We start from the raw sequence: 5,278 nt of genomic DNA, 5'->3' as shown, positions 1-5,278 counted from the left end.
GAGTGAAGAGTTTAAGAGCCGCAGCAGCAACAGCCAATCCGCTTTCGCCTTTGGAAAACCCTTCACATGACTTCCGTAAACATAGAACAAGAAAAAGTATCCCCTCTGTCGCTTGGAAGGGAGGATATGTATTGCGCATGCGCGGAGAGAAGAGTTTACGAGCCGCAGCAGCAATAGCCAATCCGCTTTCGCCTTTGGATAACCCTTCATATGACTTCCGTAAACATAGAACAAGGACAGTATCCCCTCTCACTTGGAAGGGAGGATATGTGCTGCGCATGCGCGGAGTGAAGAGTTTAAGAGCCGCAGCAGCATCGGCCAATCCGCTTTCGACTTTGGAAAAGCTCTCATGTGACTTCCGTAAACATAGAACAAGGAAAAGTACCCTCTCTCTCGCTTGGAAGGGAGGATATGTATTGCGCATGCGCGGAAAGAAGAGTTTAAGAGCAGCAGCAGCCAGTCCGCTTTCGCAGATTGGGGAACCTTTCACGTGACTTCTGTAATCGTAGAGCAAGGAAAAGTAGCCTCCCTCTCACTTGAATGGGAGGATATGTGCTGCGCATGCGCGGAGTGAGGAGTTTAAGAGCCGCAGCAGCAACAGCCAATCCGCCTTTGCCTTTGGAAAACCCTTCACATGACTTCCGTAAACATAGAACAAGGAAATGTATCCCCTCTCTCGCTTGGAAGGGAGGATATGTATTGCGCATGCGCGGAGAGAAGAGTTTAAGAACAGCAGCAGCAGCCAATCCGCTTTCGCAGATTGGGTAACCTCTCACGTGACTTCTGTAATCGTAGAGCAAGGACAAGTATCCTGCCTTTCGCTGGAAAGGGACGATATGCGATGCGCATGCGCACAGGGACAGCTTAAGGAGCCGCAGCAGCAATAGCCAATCCGCTTTCGCCTTTGGCAAACCTCTCACATGACTTTCGTAGTCACAGAGCAAGGAAAAGTATTCCCCCCTCTCGCTTGGAAGGGAGGATATGCTCTGCGCATGCGCGGAGGGAGTCCAGAGGGCCACAGAAATAGCCATAGCAGCAACAGCCAATCCGCTTTCGTTTCGCTTGGAAGGGAGGATATGCGCTGCGCATGCGCGAAGGGAACGCTAAGGAACCGCAGCAGCATCATCCAATCCGCTTTCGCTGAGGGGGAAACCTCTCACGTGACTTCGGTAATCGTAGAGCAAGGAAAAGTATCCTGCCTTTCGCTTGAAAGGGACGATATGCGCTGCGCATGCGCGGAGAGAGACTGAGTTAAACGCATTAGCAACAGCAAATCCACTTTCGCAGAAGTTTCGCTTTGGAAATGAGGATATGCGCCGCGCATGCGCGGACGGAGAGCGAGAGTGACAGAGAAGAGCCGCAGCAGCAACAGCCAATCCGCTTTCGCAGAGATTTCGCTTTGAAAGGGAGGATATGCGCATGCGCAGAGTGAGAGGAAGGGCTGTAGCAGCAACAGCCAATCCGCTTTCGCATAGGGAAACCTTTCACATGACTTCCGAAATCGTAGAGCAAGGAACATTGGGTTGTTGTAGGTTTTTCGGGCTGTCTGGCCATGTTCTAGAAGCATTCTCTCCTGACGTTTCGCCTGCATCTATGGCAAACATCCTCAGAGGTAGTGAGGTCTGTTGGAAACTAGGAGATTTGGGTTTATATATCTGTGGAAGGATGTCCAGGGTGGGAGAAGGAAAGAACTCTTGTCTGTTGGAACTAGGTATGAATGTTTCAACTGGCTACCTTGATGGCCTGGCAGTTTTTTGGTGTGGCTTGTTAGTGGCTGGGGGAGTCTTTTGTTGAGAGGTGATTAGCTGTCCCTGATTGTTTCTTGTCTGGATTTCCCCTGTGTTTGAGTGTTGTTTTACTGTTATAATTTTAGAGTTTTTTTTAATACTGCTAGCCAGATTTTCATGGTTTCCGCGGGGTGAGCCTCTGCTGTTAGCCCCAGCTCCTGCCAACCAAGCAGTTTGAAAATATGCAAATGTTAGTAGATCAATAGGTACTGCTTCTGCAGGAAGGTAATGGTGTTCCATGCAGTCATGCCCATGGCCACATGACCTTGGAGGTGTCTATGAACAACGTCTGCTCTTTGGTTTAGAAATGGAGATTAGCACGAACCCCCAAATTTAATGTCAAGGGGAAACCTTTACATACAGAAGCCCTTCCCCTCTTCCTTATCCTTGTAACAACAACCCATTCCCACTTGCCTCAAGCAAACGAGTCCTTTCTCCCACACTGGACATCATTCCACAGATATATAAACCAGCACCAATGCCTGGCTGCTCTCTGCCTGGGGGCATCCTTTGTTGGGATGGTAATCAAGCTGGCCAATATCAACATTCACACCTACCTCCAACAGACAATAGTCCTTTCTCCCATCCTGGACATCATTCCACAGATATATACACCAGCTCCAATGCCTGGGTTTTCTCTGCCTGGGGGCATCCTTTGTTGGGTTGGTAATCAAGATGGCCAATATCAACATCCACACCTACCTCCAACAGACAAGAATCCTTTCTCCCACCCTGGACATCATTCCACAGATATATAAACCAGCTCCAATGCCTAGGTTTTCTCTGCCTGGGGGCATCCTTTGTTGGGATGATAATATGCTGGCCAATATGGTATATGGTAGACTCCTGCAGAGGTGAGAGGATCCCTTTCGTCCTTTGCTTAACGTTGCATTTGTTGGATTTTCTTAGCGAGTCTGTAGATTATTCGTTCATTGAGAATAAGCTTATGGTTAAGCTACTGATAAGAAGAAGTAACTATAAGATTTAAGTTACCCAGTCAGGAGACTGAGAAAGAATTACATTTTAAAGTAAAAGGAAGTTACTAAATTAAGTTGACATAAGATAAGCCATTCTGAATGTTATATATGTTTCATGTGTTCATAATAATAAAGATCTGTTGTAACAATATCTAGGAAGTACCGTGAAGAAAAATACTGTGTAACCAATATGCTTTATGTGCCTGAGAATCCATAAATAAACATTTCTTTGTTCAATTCTTGCAATAAAGACTTGTGCCAAGTTACTGAAAGTTGGCATATAGATAAGCCATTCTGAATGTTATATAGTAACAGTTTCATTTGTTCATACTAATAAAGATCTATTGTAACAATAGGAAGTACTGTCAGGAAAAATACTGTGTAACCAATATGCTTTATGTGCCTGAGAATCCATAAACAAACATTTCTTTGTTCAATTCTTACAATAAAGACTCGTGCCAAGTTACTGAAAGTTGGCATATAGATAAGCCATTCTGAATGTTATATAGTAACAGTTTCATAATAATAAAGATCTATTGTAACAATATCTAGGAAGTACTGTGAAGAAAAATACTGTGTAACCAATACGCTTTATGTGCCTGAGAATCCATAAATAAACATTTCTTTGTTCAATTCTTACAATAAAGACTCGTGCCAAGTTACTGAAAGTTGGCATAAGATAAGCCATTCTGAATGTTATATAGTAACAGTTTCATGTGTTCATAATAATAAAGATCTATTGTAGCAGTATCTAGGAAATACTGTGTAATCTCAGGCATTATGTGCCTGAGAATCCATAAACAAACATTTCTTTGTTACATTCTTACAATAAAGACTCGTGTCAAGTTACTGAAAGTTGGCATAAGATAAGCTATTCTGAATGTTATATAGTAACAGTTTCATGTGTTCATAATAATAAGGATCTATTGCAGTGGTTCTCAACCTGTGGGTCCCCAGGTGTTTTGGCCTACACCTCCCAGAAATCCCAGCCAGTTTACCAGTTGTTAGGATTTCTGGGAGTTGAAGGTGAAAACAGCTGGGGACCCACAGGTTGAGAACCACTGATCTATTGTAACAATATCTAGGAAGTACTGTGAAGAAAAATACTGTGTAACCAATACGCTTTATGTGCCTGAGAATCCATAAATAAACATTTCTTTGTTCAATTCGTGCAATAAAGACTCGTGCCAAGTTACTGAAAGTTGGCATAAGATAAGCTATTCTGAATGTTATATAGTAACAGTTCCACGTGTTTATATAAATAAAGATCAATTGTAACAATATCTAGGAAGTACTGTGAAAAAAGTACTGTGTAACCAATAAGCTTTATGTGCCTGAGAATCCATAAATAAACATTTCTTTGTTCAATTCTTACAATAAAGACTCGTGCCAAGTTACTGAATTGAAGATATTCTACAGGAAGACCGCTGATAATCATATTGGAGCTGAATACAGCACAGTATTGGGTTGCACATTAAAGTGACGCATACAAGCATTTTAAAAGTCAAGCCTCTCACAAATATATATAAATAATAAGTGCTCAGCCACACCACTCCTCTTCCTCTTGGCCTCATTTATCGTACCATATTAATTGGTGGCAGCGTCGTCCCACAGCAAATTCACAATCAGTCAGCAAAAGTGAAACTCGTAAACATGAAGGGCTGGATGTGCAAGCATCGTGGGCTAGCATCTTTTGGGATTTGTAGTCCAACAACCTCGAAGAAGGAGGAGGAGGAGGAGGAGGAGGAGAAAAAACTATAAGATTTAAGTTACCAGTCGGGAGACCGAGAAAGAATTACATTTTAAAGTAAACTTACTTACTTAGGCGATCCCTCGTTGTCTGAGTAGGATAGTCTTCCAGGATCAGTGTACTGGCGGTGGGTCCATAGGTGACTGTGGAGCCCTATTCTTGATCTACATCATCACCGTAGTGAGGGCATTGGTTTCCAGGTGGAAGGCGGTTCCGATCGGGGTTGGCTTGATGCGCCTTCCTCTTGGCATGTTTCTCTCTTTCGCCCTCCATTCATGCCTCTTCAAATTCTACAGCACTGCTAGTCACAGCTGACCTCCTGCTGGAGCACTCAAGGGCCAGGGCTTCCCAGTTCTGAGTGTCTATGCCAGAATTTTTGAGGTTGGCTTTGAGCCCATCTTTAAATCTTTTCCTGCCCACCGACATTCCGTTTTCCGTTCTTGAGTTCGGAGTAGTGCAACTGCTTTGGGAGACTGTGGTCAGCCATTCTGAATGTTATATAGTAACAGTTTCATGTGTTCATAATAATAAAGATCAATCGTAACAATATCTAGGAAGTACTGTGAAGAAAAATACTGTGTAACCAATATGCTTTATGTGCCTGAGAATCCATAAATAAACATTTCTTTGTTCAATTCTTACAATAAGGACTCGTGCAAAATTACTGAAAGTTGGCATACGATAAGCCATTCTGAATGTTATATAGTAACAGTTTCATAATAGGATCTATTGTAACAATATCTAGGAAGTACTGTGAAGAAAAA

The sequence above is a fragment of the Anolis sagrei genome, chromosome 11 (assembly GCF_037176765.1).
Source record: "Anolis sagrei isolate rAnoSag1 chromosome 11, rAnoSag1.mat, whole genome shotgun sequence".
Lineage (NCBI taxonomy): Eukaryota > Metazoa > Chordata > Lepidosauria > Squamata > Dactyloidae > Anolis > Anolis sagrei.
The sequence above is the reverse complement of the archived record's forward strand: the minus strand, read 5'-3'. Positions refer to the sequence as shown.